Here is a 19,739-nt window from a genome sequence, read left to right on the forward strand (position 1 = left end):
GGTTTGGAAAATGACTCACTCTGACTTCCTTAGAATTTGAATTTGACACAATTTTTAAAAGTTGAGGGGAATGTTGAGGAAGCTCAGCAAACATTCTCTCTTCACTCCACCATCTTGGTTTTGTCTTACTGGCTCAAAGGTAAAGTCCTCTCCTGGTTATATAGAGCTGACCTCTCTCATGTGAAATGGTCAGAGCTTGCTAGCACCAGCCAAAGGCACAGTGGATGAAAGATCTCTGCCCCTGCCTCTCACCCTATTATACCACAAATTCCAAGTAAATTTACCTAGGGAGTCATTTTTATTAAAGAAATTTAACCTGTCTGAAATTGAGGAAGATAACAGCAGCCTCAGAACATACTCCAGGTCTTCAGTTACTCACATAATACTCTTTCTTGTCTCTCCTTTTCCATCATTGAGGTTTTGCTATTGTTTGAGCCCCTACCGATCTCCTTTTTGTCATAATATAATTTTATCATTTTATTATTTTCATTGCTTTTACTGTGTTAAGATTGCCCTTAGACAATTTGTAGTGTTGGAAGACTGCCTTTAGCAGTAGAAGATTGCCTTTCCTGAACTCTCCTCACCCTTTCAAGCAGATTTCAGTGTTCCAAGATTGGTTTTAGTATTTTAAGGAACTCTGGTTATCATATTCAAATTGTATCATTTTAGTCATTTTATTGCTTGAAGATTGCCTTTAGTATTGTAAAATAATGACTTCACATATACTTAATGCACTTATTCAATTCAACACACATTTATTAAGCATGGGTGGAAGGTGACCTGCTAAATGAGGAGAAGAGAAAAAAGGAAAGAATACAAAGGCCCCTACCCTCAACTAGCAAACTATTTTATGGGGGGTGGGGTGGAGGGTGGGGAGTGTACACAAATAACCAGTACACAGGTTAGAATGCAGAATACACCTTGGCCTTCAGAGGGCCAAAACAAAATGACATGAGGTAATCAAGGATAAAGACTTTGATCATTTCTACCTATGGAGAGAGAACATTCTTGAAGGAAACTAATGAATGAATAAGTGAATGAGTGAATAAATAAACAAAATATGTATACTGATAAACACACAAATAGATGAATAAGTAAAAAAAGAGAACTAATAAATACATAAGTAAATAGGTGTGCGTGTATGTGTGTGTGTATTTGTGCGTGTGTGTGTGTGTGTGTGTGTGTGTGTGTTTGAGAGAGAGAGAGATAGATATGGATGGATGGATGGATGGATGGGTGGATGGATGGGCATACATACTAGCATAGTAGCTATAGGTGTTGCCTGGACAAATGTTCCTAACTGATCTAAGAAACTGGAGGAGGGGAAAAGAGGGGAGGAATTAAATTTACATAGTTCCTACTCTGCCCCAGGTACCATGCATTACTTTACCAATATTATCTCATTTGTTCCTGACAACAACCCTACAGGGTAGGTGCTCTTATCCTCATTTTACCATTCAAGGAACTGAGGTAAAGCAACTTGCCTTGGTGCACACAGCTAGTAAATGCCTAAGGCTGGATTTGAACTTGGATCTTCTTTACTCCAGTGCCCAGCACTCTCTCTAGTATGCTACTTACCATCCTCACTGGGCAAAATATGATGGAGAATGGTAAGTACTCAAGTTCTCTCTTGATTATAGACCATATGAAAGAGATTACACTCAAATAAGCATGGGAAAGGTATATTGGAGCCAGATTTAGCAACACAATGGGGTTTTCACTATCTATTACTTTCCTGGTAGGGAAAACAATAAAGAGGGTAATACAATAATTTCAACTGACATGTATCTAGGTCTGTAAGGTTGCTAGTTCTTCAAGTCAAATCCCTCATTTGATCCTCACTTCAGGTCTGTAATTTTGGTAGCAATGTCAATACTATTAATCCTATGTTCTGCAATAGATCAGAAAAAAAATGCTCAGGAAAATGAAGTTAAATGCCCCAGATGCCATAGGTAGTAAATGGCAGAAGTTGGAGTAGAATTCTGGTCTGCTGACTTGAAGGTCTATATCTTTTCTCAGTTTGTCCAATGTACCTGGAATGCATTCCCTGAGCTTCATGGTCCCTCTCATCATTACAAAGCACCTCAAGTACCATATTCTCCATGAAATCTTTCTTTATCTTAGGAACAACTAGAATCTAATTTCCAAAATATCATGGATGTATTTATAGAAGTTAAATATAAGCTTAGCTATCCCTTCCATCATGTGTGTATCTCTAGTGCTCTCTAGAGCATTACTTCAAGCTTGATTTTTTCCCTAATCAATATGTTGGCTTCCATTCTTCTGGGAAAGACTCTTCTTTCAAATATGCCCTCATATAAAGCTATTTTTCATTTTCTTTTGGTACTTTATTCTCCTCTATAGCAGTGAAGAGTGATACTCATAGAACCTGCAGAACATGTTCTAATTATTACCTATCTCAGCGGCTTCTACATTAGGCCATCAACTCCTTATCTTTATATGTCCTTGCAGAGACATATATTAGTTATTATAATCAATTATTCCAAAATGTTCTATGATTTCATCAATCCTGGACTCCCTCCTCCAATTCTCATCACAACCCATCTGTGAATGTCCATCCTATGTGACTCTGATCCATGTTTTCATGAGTTTAGTGAAGGGGATTCAATCAATGCTGAGAGCCTTCCTCACTTTCTCTTGAAACCTAGATAACCAATGGTACACACGAGCTTTCCAACAGCTATCCCTCTTCAATATATGTCCAGGTCATCTTCTTTTTTAGTCACTAATTTTTGATAATATCTTTTATTCCAGTTCTTCTTTATTCTTCTTTATTTTAAACCAACTTTGAAATATCATCTCACACCTATCAGATTGGCTAAAATAATAGAGAGGGCCTGATCACCATAAGATTTTGACCCCTGGAGCAGACAAAACACACGGCTGATTAAATTTTTGACTTCGTAGATGGCTATTTTGGTGATAATTTAAGTCAGTTGAGATGATTTCCTTGTAAGGAGAAGATCTAGCAAACTGTATGCATTATTATTATTTTATTTTCATCTAAGAACATCATATTTATATTATGTCAACATATAAAAAACAACTTTTCATTTATCCCAAAGAAGAGGAGGCTGGTGAAAGGCATTAACATTACATTTCATTTTGAGATGGTTCTCTTCTATCCAGGAAAGAGGGAATAGCTTTAAATTGTTCAAGTAGGAATTTATGGCAGGTAAAATATAATACAGTATAACGGCAAGAACCATGGACTGCAAGTAGGAAGTCATGGGTCTTAAGCTCTGTCACAAACTTTTTGTATGATCTTAGATAACTCCCTTCCCTTCTCTGAAATTCAGTTTCGTTATCTGAAAAATAAGTCACTTGGTCTGGATGACACATGAGCTCACTTGCAATTTTGACATTTTTGTTATATAAAGAATTTATTGTTTGATTATGAGAAATACCTGCCTTCTACTTAAAATCATAGTAGTATTTTTTTCCTCTGGGAGTTTTCTAAAATGGGCAGATAGAAAGGATTTTTTGAATACTTTAAAGAGAATCCTGCATTGAGTTAAAGAATTGAGTTAACTTACCAAACAGGTGTCCACAAAGAGTAAATCAGTGAACATGGAGTAGGCCAATGGTGTCAAATGGAAATAGAAGCCACTAGACTATAATAAGGATCCCTGTTGGCCACATATTCACTTAAAAATCACATATTACCATTATCACTGTTCTAGTATATTTTTATTTATTTATTTTGTTAAATATTTCTAAATTGGGGCCACATTTGGGAGTGTGAATCATCCTATATTGGAAAATGATGGACTAAGCTATAGTTTCTTCACCCCCAAACTAGACCCACTCAACAAAACATTTAATTGAAGTTCATTCATTCATTTACTCATTAATTTTTTCATCTATTGAATAAATAGGCTTTAAATATTTTTGAGTAGCAGTGTCTTGTATTAAACACTAAGGGATATATGTATATTATATGCATATATATTATACACACATAATATATATATATATATATACATATATATATATATATATATATATATATATATATGTATAAGATGGTTTTTTCCCTTGTGAAATTGGAATCCATAGACGATACTACTTCAAGATAGTGTGCTCTAATCTAGGGAAGTGAGATGTGATAGTCAACTCTATTTCATAAAATGATGAATGGGAACTTAGATCCAGAAAATAGGAAAGATGCCCTGACCAAGTGAAGGCACCAAAGATAAGCTATGCTTATTTCCTAAATTTAGTTTTGGTTTATTTGAGTTGAGCTTTTTATTCAGGCAGCTAGGTGGTGAATTGGACAGTGTACAGGGTCTGAAATCAAACAAACTTGAGGCCAAATCTAGCTTCAGGCACTTACTAATTGGGCGACCCTGGGGAAATCACTCAACCTCTGTCTTTCTCAATTTTATTAATTATAAAATGGAGATAATATTGGCACTTACCTCCCAGCATTGTTGTGAAGATCAAATGACATAATATTTAACTTGTAAAGCTTATAGCACATGGTAGGCACTTAATGAATGTTTATTTCCTTTCATCTTATGTTTTGTACAAGAAAAGTAGTATATTACCTGGCCCTGATTTTTTGAAGTACTATAACAAAATATGGTGAATGTGTTCCTTAGTGTTTTGTTTTTCAGGATATTATATTGCTACTTCTCAACACAAGTCCTCTTCCAATGCCTCATGATGTTTTTTTTGTTGTTGTTGTTGTTGTTGTTGTTGTTTTTGTTTGTGATTTGCTTTGTAATGGTTGGTTCCCAACAGTTACCCTACCAAAGTTTAAATACTTGCAAACCCTGACTACAGGTATCTCTCACTGGGAACCTGGTGACTGTTAAATATCAAAAGACTTAGGATCACAAATTCAGAACTGGAAGGGATATTTGAGGGCACCTCTTCCAAGTATCTTACTTTATAGATGAGGAAACAACTGAAACACAGAATAGTTATATGACATGAGCAATGGCAAATGAGTTGTTAACAACATTCTCGGGATTTGATCCCATGTCCCTTGATTCAAAATACAGTATTATTTCTACTCCATCATTTTTTGTCTTCAAATATGAACCTACTGATGTATATGTTACATATTTGTATTTAGAGATTCACGTAGCTAATTCAATGAGGCTCATGACCAGGCAGGATACAAGGTTAATGCTTTCCGGTGACAGAAATTTTCAGAAACTGTCTCCTCAAGGTGCTAAGAGGCTACATTTAAATGTCATTGGAGTGAGTGCTTCTGTGATATCTGTGAAGCACTGGTTTAGATATGAATGGAACCTTAAATTTCATTTATTCAAACCTCTTCTTTTACAGATGAAGAAACCAAGGTCTAGAGAATGTAAATGACTTGTCCAAACGCACAAAGGGAGTAAGTGGCAGTGCAAATTGACCCCTCTATTATCCCTGCTCTCTCACTAATTTCCAATTCCTATCTGTCTACAGGTAGATTCCAATATTATCTACAAACACACCTAGATCTTCCCTCCATCCTCTAAAACAAAAAATTAATTTGAACTGGAGTATGTCCTCCCTTTTTGGCTAAATTCCTTCAGAAGCTTGTCTACAATTGCTGCCTCCATTCTCTCTCATTTCTTTGACTTTTTACCTCTCTGCCATCTGGATTCCAACCCCATCATTCAACTGAAACTTCTTTCTTCAAAATTACCTATATCTCTTAATTGCCATATCTCATGCCTTTCACTCAATTCTCTTCCTTGACCTCTTTGATGACTCTCCTCACCTTAATTATCTATAATTTCTAGGTTTTTCCTGACACTATTCTCTTTTGGTTCTTCTCCTACCTGTCTGACCACTCCTTTTCAGTCTCTTTTGTTAGATAATTATCTAGGTCAATTTTGCTAACTGTGGTTGTCCCTCAAGGCTCTATTCTATTTTGTTTTATTCACTCTGTACAATTTCCCTTGGTTATCTCAAAAGTTTCCATTGTTAATCACCATCTCTGTTGGTGATTCACATGTGTATATATCCAATCCTAATGTCTCTCTCCACTGCAAATCTTGTATATCCAACAACCCATAGACATCTAAAAATGGATGTTCTGTAGACATTTTAAATGCAATATGACTAAAAGGGAGCTCATTATCTTTCCCTTTAAGCTTTACCTTTTCCCAATTTTCCTACCATTGCCAAGGGCCGATCCTCCCAGTTATCCAGGCTCATTACTTAGATATCATCCTTGACTCTTCACATTCTCTCATCCCCCTCCCCCATATCCAATCTGTTCTCAAGATTAATCAGTTCTACGTTTATAACATCTCCCACATAAGCCCTCTTATCTCCTCTGACACTGACACCACCACCACCTTAGTAGAGGCTTTCCTTACCTTACACCTAGACTATTATAATAGCCTGCTGGATTGTATTCCTGTCTTAAATCTTTCTACTCCGTTACCTGTTCAGTTTATTTGTCTTATTGGCATTGCTAAAGCACCTATCTGACCAAATATGCCCCCACTTTGTAACTATTCAGTAAGCTTCAGTGGCTTCCTATCAGCACCAGCATCAAATTTAAAAATTCTCTGTCATTCAGAACACTCCATAGCATACCCTACTTCTACCTTCTTTACCCAGATTCTCACCTATTAACTTTATTATGCAGTTACAATGGTTCATGGTTTTCTTACTGTTCTTTACTCAAGATACCCCCTTTCCCTACTCCACTTATTTTTAATAACTGTCTCCCATGCCTAGAATTCTCTTCTTTTTATCTCCTCTTCCTGGATTCTCTGTTTTCTAACTAGTCCCAGATAAAAATCCCACCTTCTTGAATTTATTTTTTAATTCTCCTTCCTTTGCTTATTACCGATGTATCCTCTTGTCTCCCTCATTAGGGTTTGAACTCTTTGAAATCAGGGACTATTGTTATTTTCCCTTTTTTATCTTCAGGGTTTAAGTAAATACCTGGAACTTTAAAAAAATATTTTTTGAATGACTGAGTGACTGACATCAAATCTTATGTTCTTTCAATTGTACATACAATCCTCACTGGTAGAATCCTAAATATCAAAGTTTTAATGTATAGTTATAAAGAGTACCTCTATTGGCCTGATAGCACTTTGATTGAACTATAGCACTGAAATGAATGAATTAGGCTTGTAGAAGTCAAAATAATAAAAGCAATCAAGTCTGTTGTGGGATCATTCCACACCAATGACCAAGCTCTGAATAGCAAGAGGAATAACTTGAAGTATCACCAACATAATATAATAAAAGCAGGGAAGGACGTTAAGGCAATGGTTTCTCTGATATAATGGAACACCAGCTCCCTATGGTCTATTACCATGCAGAATTTGTAACTATATCTTCATTAGCTAAATAAGGAAGATATGTATTCAACAACTATGATGACAATTGCCCTATTAGCTGCCTTTGATAAAACACAATTAACATACTGAAGCTCTGAGTCCCCACTGAGGTGTCTCTCTAGAGATGGCCTAGTTCAATAGCCAATGCTCTGATGATCTTGAATAGCCTGGTAATTAAAAAAAAGTTATCTTGAAGGCCTTCTTATCCCTTTCCTCATCCTGATATTGACCACTACAGGTAATACACACTACTGCATGAGGATGGTAGACAGAGGGCTCTGAACAGAACTGGCAATGACCTACCTTTACCAATCTTTTCCTAATTGATCTATGACAGAAGTGAATTTCACTTAAATATCTACCTTAACATCTGCAATAATCATGCAATGTTTCTGTTACTTTAGGGTTGGGAGAATGGATCTTGAATTGCTCTATTCCCAAGGAAGGAAATAAGTAACATTAATTTTTCAATTTCTTGTTTTCCCATCTTTACCAGAAAGTAGAAGTTAGTGACTCCTATCCTCAGGAAACCCAGGCTTGTAGTGAGTTTTAATGGTTCAAAATCTTCTCACAGATTCCAAAATTTCTAATAATCTTGATTCAGGAAGCTCAAAGTGGCATGCAGCCAAAAATGGTCACAAAAAATCCAAAGAAAAAGATGTGCTGGGGGGCGGGAGGAAAGGAGGGAAGTGATAACATTTTAATCACTCCTCGTCAAAAATGGAGACCACAATACAGTTGGGTTTAGAAGAAACTAGATAATTGAGCAGATTCAGTTATCATTGGAGATACTCAACGAGTCTGGAAAGATTTATTTTATGCCTTATTCTTCCTAATCTGACAATATTATTTATGTAATTCATTTTCTTTTTTTATAAGTCCCAAAAAAGCAGAGTGGTTTCTTCAACATGTTGAAGAAAATAAGGTAGGCAAATAGGGATCAAAGCATTTGAAAATGCAATCGGAATGAAATGGAATCACTTATTAGCCATAAGGATGAAACAGAAATCCATATCTCCATCGTTATAGATAGATATATGTATATATGTAAGATAGATAGATACATAGATAAACTTTCAAATTGCTTAGGGAAAGATAGCCCAACAGCTGCTAAATAAATAATTGACAGGGAATCAATAAAATTTTATTCAATTTCCATCTTTAACACATATGGTCTCTGTGATCCTGGGCAACTCAAATACCTATCTAATGGTACCTGGAACATCTTTAAGACTATTGTAGACTGTAGAGAGTTCTTGTTCTGCATTATTAGAGGATATTTCTTTACCAAATTTTTAAGTACCATTGAAATCAAAGAAAGTAATAATGATAATGATCATGACAATAATGGATTAAAAGGCAATTGAACAAACAGGTCAGCAGGCAGGAATTTATATAGAACACCTCAACACCAGACAATATTTAAGGGATCTTTTTGTTAACATTTTTTTCTTTTAAGACAAATCCATTTTTTGATTTGATTCACTGGGATCTGAGAGAATACGAAGGAGAAACTCCTTCCATCTTCATTTGTGTCTGATCTTAGAATCTAACTAACATTTGAATCTCAAGCTAGTCTTAGAATCCAACTTTTTTCAATTAAGCCTTTGAACTGAGTGCCAGTCAAAAAAATGAATTGCCTGATCATAAAGTGGTCTCCAAACAAGACTGCAGCTGTTATGACCAGTGTTCGAGTGAACAGAATTATGGTTTAGGAAGGAGCCTCTCTTCTATAAGATGTCCCTTGATTTGAGTTTTTGGCAACAGTACTGAGATGGCTTACTTTTTAATTTAATTTAAATTAATTTTCAATAATGATCCAATAGCATTTGGGGCCAGGAAAACTAAAGATTTCGTTTCCAATGGTCTCTCCAAAAAGTCCTCCATAATTGAATCATATTAACGTTTAACCAGTCCACATTGCATATAAAAGCCCTCTGTAACAAAGCTGCTGTTGTATAAATGCTTGGCAACCTTACCTAGTATGCCATAGCAAATATAATGAAAATCTTTCTGGAATAAAACTGAGCCACTCGAGCTAATGAGGCTCCTGTTTAGGTTTCACTTTACTCAAACATTGCTTTTCAACATCGTTTATTCTCAGAATCAGTTGATAATGGATTTTTTTTTTAAGAAAGAAAACATAAAATGCTTAAAAGTTGACAGAACAGCAGCTTTAATGGTATGATGGATAATGCAAAAAAAGACATCATTGGATATTCCACCATATAGATTGCTTTAAAATGTCAGACTTGTAGAAGAGAAGATTATTGATCTGATAGACACTAAAGTATCACAGTGGCTTGGGAGTCATATATAAATACATATTAAGAGATTGTTTAAAATTCATATCATTGATCTAATTGATTGTAACAACTCCAAGGGAGCCATTGCGCTTTTTGTAAATAATACATCTGGTAGAGACTGGGCAAGCTGTTCAGAAATTTCTATAGATATTTTGATTTAAATTCTGAAGTTAATGATAATTTTATGCGGAGAGGAAAAAAGCCAGAGATGTGCTATAGCAATAAAAGATCATATTCTACTTAACAAAATACTGTCCCAAACCACCACTCTGGGAATTATTTTCACTTCCAAGTATTGAATGCTTATAAATTTAACTGGAGAAAATGTAAAGTATTGCATTTGGGTTCAAAAAATCAGCACAACTATATAGGAGGGACCAAATATAGCTATGGAAAATACTTGAGATATTAAACAGCCTGTAAGCCCCAAATAAGTCAGTAACATTGCATGGAAGTCAAAAGTGCTAATACTTTTCCATGATACTATTATGTGTTGATACTATTCCATAATAGAATCACAGACAGACATTGTGAGGAATAGTTAATTGAGTTCTTTATCTGTATTTAGGAAGAGTTCAAGTTCAATCACTGACATTTACTACTTTTATGACCCTAAGATAATCACTTATCACCTCAGTGCTTCAGGCAACTCCCTAGCGATTATTTCATAAGTCCAGTGTCTGCATACTATGCCAGAGGTCCAAATCAGCCAAAGTCATTCTTTTATATACTTGGAACTAAGAATACATGCACACACACATACATATACATATACACACATATGTATGTGTATATGTGTGTATATATGCATGTATGTATCTATATTTGTATGTGTGTGTATAAACACATTTTAAATACAAAGCTGATTTTTAAAATGTAAAAAAAAAAATTCTTTGGTCCTGACCAGTACAAAAAGATGTGCAGGCCAGATTTGTCCCTCAGGAAGTAGTTTGCTGACCTCTGTTCTAAATCTTATGTGGATTGCATCTTTCCATAGGTGTTTGGAATTCCCCACACTGTTGGAATAACATATCCTTCGAGTATTGGCATATTAGAAGTATAATATTCATGTGAATGCAGAAAGTGACAATATAGTTGAACTTTGTCCTATGTAGACCACATATGAAATATTAACTCTAGGCAACACATTTTAGCAAGAGGATAAACAGATGGTATGAAATACAAAAAGGGATTTAGGCAATTTTAAACTATATGAACTATATTGGTGGCACCTGGGATGTTTAACCTGGATAAGAGAAGAAAAGAAACAAGAAACATTGTATAAGCAATAGAAAGCTGTTCTCAGAATGAGGAAGAGCTGAATTAAAGTTCCATCTCATGTGTGTGTGTGTGTGTGTGCGTACTATGCATTCATATGTAAACATGTGTGCATGTATGTATGTATAATGTGTATACCATACACGATATAATGTGTATATATGTACAAATACACATTTGTGATAAATAACATTAGATAAGTCTCTAGACCTCCCTGTCACTGAGAAAACTCTCTAAGATTTTTTTTTTACTAAAAAATTTTATCCACACTGGTAGAAGGAATTCTCTTCTTCAATGAGTGTTCACTGTGCCCAAGAAGCCCCAGGTCCAGTTGGAGAGGGGGAATACAATATTTAGTGATATCATGATAGTTATGTTCAAGTAGTCATGTGAAAGAGACATTAGACTTCTTATGTTTAGCACTTGTGGGTTGAAGTAGAAACAATAAGTAGAAGTTGCAAAAAAGCTGGTGCAGTGCAGCAATCCTCAGGGACTTGTTCTTTCAACTCTCACTGGATTAGCACATTGGGTTCCCAGAGAGGACAAATGCTTGTGAAATCCCCACTAATGTGATCTCTATTAAATATCAGCCAGAATTGATTAGATTTTAGAAAAGAGTTTATATTATGGTGCTATAGAAGATACTTGGTACAAAACTCTTCCTCCCCTCAAAAGAAAAAGAAATTTGGAGACTATTCTTTCAGAGGTAACACCTGGAGTCCAAGAGGAGAGTGGGCTTAAACATTGAATACAACAGCAGTGAAATACATTGAAAAGAGTACCTATGGTCAAAGTACAAAATCACGACTTCTGGTTACTAAAAGTCCTTTTTATTTGAATCCCTAGCTGGCATTATCTTTTGGTTGCAGGAATTAAAGGTCTTGAAATTTCTCTCCCTTCTCAGGGGGCTATCTTTCTGCAGCTGTTTGCGTCTTCATCCTCAATACGTCTCTGCCCCATCTTGAACACATTATCCTCTACTGGCCCTTTCTCTCTGATAAGGCAGTGGAAGGAAGGTTTAAGGAGGGAGGAAGGAGAAGGAGAAATTCAATCCCACCTGCCAAGATTTCTTCCTTCCCATTGGCTTGAATCAAAATGGAATCCTATCCTGCAGAAATGAAATCTTCCACAGCTGTTCAGATACCTCTGCAATGAACTGTTATGTAGTGACTAGTATTTTATACATAGCCCCAATAGGAGTGAGCGATCCTTTCAGCCAGAAACACTACTGGATTACTACTTTGACTGTATAATGTATTATTATCATCATCATTATTATATCGTAGAGAATATCTTTGTACATTCACGGGTTAGATTAGATTATTTCTCAGTTGATATTATTCAATTACATTTAAAATTCTTTCCTTAACAAACTAGGCTAAATATAAATATTGTTACAAATCTAGAATGACATTAAATTCTAGCCTACTCATTAGAAAAGTGTCTGGTCATGAAAGGAGTGAAATCATGTGTGAATATAATAATAAAAGTAATGTAAAATTTTCAAAAAATGAAGTAAAAAAACTTTTTAAAAATCACTAGTAATTATCAACATAAACAATATATTTATATGATACTTGAAGGTCACTATATATTTTTATAGCCCTTATTTCACTGGTGGAAACTAGAACAATCCTGTGAAATTGGCAGCTTAGTAATAATGGGAGAGGCTAAACAGTGGAGTAAGCAGTAAATCACTGTAACTCTCCTATATTCACCTCCAAGCAACCATAAAATAGCACCCCCAAAATAAATTCTGGAACAGCAGAACCAGCAAATTCTGGAAAAGCAGAACAAGGAAAAAAAAACTCTTAGGGCCCAAGAAACTTAGAAAATTGGTAGGAAAGGTCTGTCTCTCCAGTAAAAGGGGAGCACAGTGCGGGACAGGAAGTCTCCCAGAAAGCCAGCAGCAAGCCCCACCTCAGCAAAGCAAAAGTAGATGCTGAGCCCCAGTGTGGCTGAGTAGCAAACACCAATACCAGAAACCCCCATGTGCTCAGCATAGACAGAGGAATGGGCAGGCTAGAACTCTGAAAACCACCACTTGCTTCAGCATAGCCCTGGGCAAACAGGAAGCCTCCAGAAGCCACACCTCCACATGCTTCAGTGTGACCCCATGGAAATGCAAAAATACTCCACCAGCCTCAGCACACTCCAAACACCAGCACTAGGACCCTGGCTCAGCATCACAAAAGCTGCTTCCAGCAGAGTAAGCTACAGCCACCCCAACCCCTCAGCATAGCACCAACTATGTGGGTCCCCTGTGGGCCTCAGTACAGCGTAAGTACAGCACAGGGTAAATAACCAGGCCCTCAGACTCTGCACAAGAAGCCTGAGACAGGGCCCCTTCCACTCCAGAAGCAGAGCTCAAATTTAAAAGAAAGGAAAAAAAGGCCAAAAAAGATGAGCAAACAACAACAAAAAAAACAAAAGAATCTGACCATAGGAAGTTATTAAGATGACAGGGAAGATAAAGAAACACCCTAAGAGGACAAAAATGTCAAAACACCTATGAGAAAAAAAACCCAAAGAAAAGGAAGAAGTTGTCTCAAGCCAAGAAAGAACTCACAGAAACACACAAAAAGGAGCTTAGAAATCATATGACAGACATAGGAAAAAAATGGGAAAAGAAATGAGAGGGATGCAAGAGAAACATGAAAAAAAAAACAAAAAAAAAACAAGAGTCAACAGGTTGGAAAAAGAAAACTACCTAAAAAAGTAGAATTGGCCAAATGGGGAAAGAGATACTGAAAAATCCCCTGGGGGGAGGGATGGAGTGGGGCAACTCCTTAAAAAATAGAAAAGGAAGGACAAAAGCTAATTGAGGAAAACAACTCTCCTTAAAAGTTATAATTGGGCAAGTGGAAACTAATGACTCTATGAAACATCAAGAATCAATCTAATAAATTCAAAAGAATGAAAAAATGGAAGAAAATGTAAAATACCTCATGGGAAAAACAACACACCTAGAAAATAGATCCCAGAGAGACAATGTCAGAATCATTGGACTACATGAAAGCTATAATCAAAAGGAGGACCTAGACAACATCTTTCAATCATCAAAGAAAACTTCCCTAATATCCAAGAACCAGAGGGCAAAGCAGGAATTGAAAGAATCCATCCACCACCTCAGGAAAGAAATCCCAAAATAAAAACTCCAAGAAACATTATAGCCAAATTGCAGAACTATCGGGTCAAGGAGCCTGCAAGTGGCCAGAAAGAAACACGTCAGATATTAGTGAGCCACAATCAGGATTACATAGAACTTAGCACCCGCAACATTAAAAGACTGGTGATCATGGAACATGATATTCTGGAAGGCAAAGGAACCAGTACTACAATCAAGAATCACTTACCTAGAGAAATTGATCACAACACATAAAAGTAAAAAAACAATGGTCATTCAATGAAATAGAAGACTCTCAAGTTTTCATAAGGAGAGGACCAGAATTAAATCAACAATTTGATCTATAATATCAAGACCCAAGAGAAGCATAATCAGGTAAAAGGGGAAAAGAAAATATAAAGGATTCAATAGAGCTAAACTGTTTACATCCTGTAACAACAATGTACTAGCAGCTACTGTGGCTGTATAAGACCAATAACACCAGCATACAGAAGGGCTGCTAATACAGGTTTTTTGATCTGCTTTACTAAGGAAAGTAACTTTATGGGGTTAACAATCTTACTTTAATCACACATACAAATATAACTCACTTAGTTCAGGAGGAAAAGCCAGTACCCTGAACTTCAGAACAAATACAAATAGAAACTGCAAACATCAATAGACAGACCTTGTGTGATTCAAATCACAATTCATAGTTACCAGGAAAACATCAACATCTGGTTTTACAAGCTGGGGGGGTGGGTCTTAACAATGGCTGCCCAGAGTCTTTTCAAGTTACATGCCACTCTTCCAGCGAGTGAGAGCCCCAAAAGTCAAACACCAACCTTGGATCTTATGTACCTGTCTCAGGGCCCTGGGGCACTTGATTACCTCAGTGCTGAAAAGCACTCAAACAAAGAACAGTGAAAAATCCCATTTAGGGTGTAGGCAAGTTAATCCCTAGTACCATCATATACAACTCAATGACTCCTGATTGTCTTAGTGCTGAGAAACATTCCAAGACAAGATCCTACTTTATCTGCCCCATTCAAACAAAGGTCAGAATCATTAAAAAGCACTTAAGAGAGGAACAGCAAGAAGTCCCACCTTAATTACTCACACACATCCCTACATGGGAAGATGATACTTGTAATTCTTCAAAATTATATCACCAAGACTATTGCTAAAAAGAATATACATAGACAGAGAGTATGGGTATAAGGTGAATTTGAGGGAATAACATAAAAAATAAGGGATGATAAAGAGGAATACACTGGGGGCAGAAGGAAGGGAGAGGTAGAATGGGTTAAATTATTTCACATGAAGAGGTGTAAACAACCTCTTATAGGGGAGGGAAAGATGGGAGGGCAGGCGAAGGGTATTGCTTGAAACTTACTTCATCAATATTAGCTCAAAAAGGGATTACTACACACAGTTGATTGCATATAGAAATCTATCTTACTCCCTGAGAAATAGGGCAAGAGGAGATTAAGTAAAGGGAGAGGGGCACTGACAGAAGGGAAGGCACAGTAGAGAAGGTGGCAGACAGAAGCAAAACACTAATGAGGAGGGGAAGAGTGAAAGGAGAGAGAGGAAAAACAGAAGGAAGAATAGGATGGAGGAAAATACAGAGTTAGTAATCATAACCGTGAACGTGAATGGGATGAATTCTCTCATAAAATGGAAGTGAACAGCAGATTAAAAAGAAAAAAACACCAGAATCATGCAATATGTGGTTTACAAGAAACATACTGGAAGCACAGAGACACACACAGAGTAAAGGTAAGGGGCTGGAGCAGAATCTATTATGCTTCAAGGAAAGAAAGAAAGAAAGAAAAAAAAAAGAAAGAAAGAAAGAAAGAAAGAAAGAAAGAAAGAAAGAAAGAAAGAAAGAAAGAAAGAAAAGAGAGAAGGAAGGAAGAAAAAAAGAAAGAAAGAAAGAAAGAAAGAGAGAGAGAGAGAGGAAATGAGGGATGGAGGGAGGAAGGAAGGAAGAAGGGAACGAAGGAATGAAGGAACAAAGGAAAAAAGGAACAAAGGAAGGAAGGAAGCAATCCTGATCTCAGACAAAGTAAAAGCAAAAAATAGATCTAATTTAAAATGATAACAGAGGAAACTACATCTTGCTGAAAGGTACCATAGACAATGAAGGAATATGAATACTAAACAGATATGCACCAAGTAGTAAAGAATCCAAATTCTTAAAGGATAAGTTAAATGAGTTCACCATAAGCAAATTAGAAGAGCAAGGAATAGTCTACCTGTCCAATCTATGGGGAAGTGAAGAATTTATAACCAGATAAGAGCCAGAGAGCATTATGAAATGTAAAATAGATAATTTTGATCATATTAAATTGAAACTCTTCCATACAAACAAAACCAATGTGACCAAATTTAGAAGGAAAACAGAAAGCTCGGAAACAATCTTTACAGAAAGTATCTCTGACAAAGGCCTTGTTTTTCAAATACATAGAGAACTGAGTCAAATTTAAAAGAATATGAGCCATTCCCCAATTGATAAATGGTTAATAAATATGATCAGGCAGTTTTCAGATGAATAAATCAAAGCTATCTACAGGCATAGGAAGAAGTCCTCTAAATCACTTTTGATTAGAGAAATGAAAATTAAAACAAACATACTTATTAGATTGCTAATTTGACAAAAAAAGAAAATGAGAAATGTTGGAGAGGATGTGGGAAAATTCAACACTACTGCTTTGTTAGTGGAATTGTGAATTGATCCAATCATTCTGGAGAGCAATTTGGAACTATGGCCAAATGGCAACCAAACTGCGCCTACCATTTGACCCAGCAATACAACTACTAGGTTTGTATCCCAAAGAGATCATAAAAAAGGGAAAAAGCATCTACATGTACAAAGCTATTTTTACCAGCCTTTTTGTGGTGGCAAAATATTTGAAATTGAGGGGATGCCCATCAGTTAGGGAGTGGCTGAACAAACTGTGGTACATGACTGTAACAGAATTCTATTTTGCAATAAGAAAAGATGAGCAGGAAGATTTTAGAAAAATGCTTGGAAAGACTTAAGTGAACTTATGCTAAGTGAAAGGAGCAGAACCAGGAGAACATTGTACACAGTAACAGCAACATTGTGTGATGACCTATGAATGATTCAGCTCTTCTCAGCAACACAATGACACAAGACAAGTATAAAGGACTCACAAAGGAAAATGCTATCCATATCCAGATAAAGAACTGACGGAGTCTGAATGCAGATTGAAGTATATTTTTCACTTAATTTATTCTTCTTCATGTTTTTTTCTTTTGATCTGTTTCTCCTTTCACAACTGTGACTAATATGGAAATAATGTTTTACATGATAGCACATGTATAATCTATATCAAATTGCCTACCATTTTAGGAAGAGGGGAGGGGAGAAAGGGAGAAAGAAAAAAAATTTGGAACTCTAAATCTTGTAAAAATGAGTGCTAAAAATTGTCTTGACCTAAAATTGATGGGAAAAAAACCCAAATACCTTTAAAATCCAAATGACACCTAATATTATAAGCTTATACTGTACTAATTCCATCTCTAAGTCGCATTACACTTTGCTTTCTGTCACCTGCCCCTTTCCCTCAGGTGTGGGAAAATAAAGCATTTTCTCTAATGCCAGTAGATGTTAAAATTTCAAAAAAATTAGTAATAATGATAGCTTACATTTATTTAGAACTTTAAGGTTGACATATATATTTTTGTGTTTCTGTGTGTGTGTGTGTGTATAAAATAAGGCTTAAAATACATATTATACTTGAATGCACACACATGAATATATATATATATACATATGTATATATATACATATGTATATGTAATTTGATCAATCCTCATAGAATTTCTGTGAATTAGGTGCTATTATTCTCCATTTAACAGATGAGGAAACTGAGCTGGAAAGAGATTAAGTGACTTGCCCAGGGTCAAATGGTTAGGCAGAATTTAAATTTAGGTCTCACTCTTAAGTTCAACACACTATCCACCAGAGCACATAGTGGCTGCCACTTAGAAGTGGTGCTTAAGAATAAACCAGAACAGATACCTTCTGAGGGAAGTCAAAGGAGTTGATATTTTTTGGCATCTGAATTGAGCATGTTACTGTATTTGTGTAAGCATTTAGTTCTAAATATTCTGGTACTTTAGAGTGGAAGAGAAAACACACACACACACACACACACTGAACTATATGATTTTAAATTTATGACAAGATTCTGTGGAAATGTATAGTTATAAAGGAAAAATAACAGAAACAAACAATTTAAAAAATTGTCAAGGAATGAATTCAAGGGCCAGCTTCTAATGTGTATCCTCATATAATGCATAGGGAAAAATAATAATAAAACATTTAAATAGTGAAAAATGCTTCATAAATATGATCTCATTTTATCTCCACAACTACCCTGGAATAAGTATTACAATTATTTACCCTATTTGTCATTCAAAGAAACTGGAGCAAACAAAGGTTAAATGAATTGTCTAGTTACTAAGACTAAGAGACTGAGGCTGGATTTGACCTCTGATCTTTCAGATTCCACTCAATTGTTCTATACACCTAGCCATCTGGATGCCTAATAAAATATTGCATGATGTCCTCAGTCATCATTTTAACTTGGGGTTTATCAGCAAAGTCCATGTTCAAGTAGATAAATCTTCAATTAACTGGCTGGAATTATAGGATTTGGAACTTTGAAGGTAGAGAGAGACTCACTTTTGCTCATTGTTAAAAGAGGACACAAGGAAATCAAATAAACAAGCATTTATTATATTTATAAATCTGGAGTTCCTCAGTCTGAGAGAAAAGCCCCAGTTTCCTAAAGTGAGATTTCTTCTGCACCTGCTCCTTTGAGAATAAAGAGGATCCTTAATTCAATAACTGTTTTGCAGCTGCTAACCTAAAGTCATGCCATGGATGCTAAAAACTCATGCTTAGAGATGTTAAGCTTGTCCAGGCTGCTACTTTAATTAGGTGTTTGAATAGTGTAATTTTGAAGTGCATGGGGAATATTTGTTCAACATTTCCATTAAAGTAGTTTTACCTTCCCTGGCCAGTGAGTAGGATACTTTGACTGTTTCATTTTTCTGTATTTGTTTGTAGATGGCTGTTTTTCCTTTGAGCCTTATGCATTTCATGTGGCAAGTGAAGCAAAGGCTGTCCTATACTCAATAACCATATTGTTCAGTGCATGGAGTATCTGTGTAGGAGTGGGGAACCCAGACAGGAGCTACTCTTTATTTTGGATATTTCCTCAAGCTATAACTCCTGAAGAGAGACAAAACAACAGAAAGAAAACTTACTTTTTTGGTATCAGAACTCCACTATTTCACCTAGTTGATATGTGTCCAGAATCTTTTCTAGAGGGATGGGGGAGACTAAACAATTTGATGACAATAAGACAACAAATATGCTGTCATGTGGAAAATTTTTGCATTGCTTGTAATGTTAAATTGTATTTTCTCACCATAATCTAGAACCTCAAAATTTTATAAATAGAAACATCCTTAGATATCAGATTGCCCACTTTTTCTTTATATAGCTTAAGAAATCAATTCCCAGAAAACTTAGACTGCTAAGAATCACAGATAGTGGGTCATGGATATAGGAATAAGTATCTAGGCCAAAAGAAAGTCCAGATGTCCAGTTTAGTATTCTCCTATAAGACCTTATTGCCTCCCCCTTTATGATGTCAGGTCTTCAACTGTGATGAC

The sequence above is a fragment of the Trichosurus vulpecula genome, chromosome 3 (genome assembly GCF_011100635.1).
Source record: "Trichosurus vulpecula isolate mTriVul1 chromosome 3, mTriVul1.pri, whole genome shotgun sequence".
Lineage (NCBI taxonomy): Eukaryota > Metazoa > Chordata > Mammalia > Diprotodontia > Phalangeridae > Trichosurus > Trichosurus vulpecula.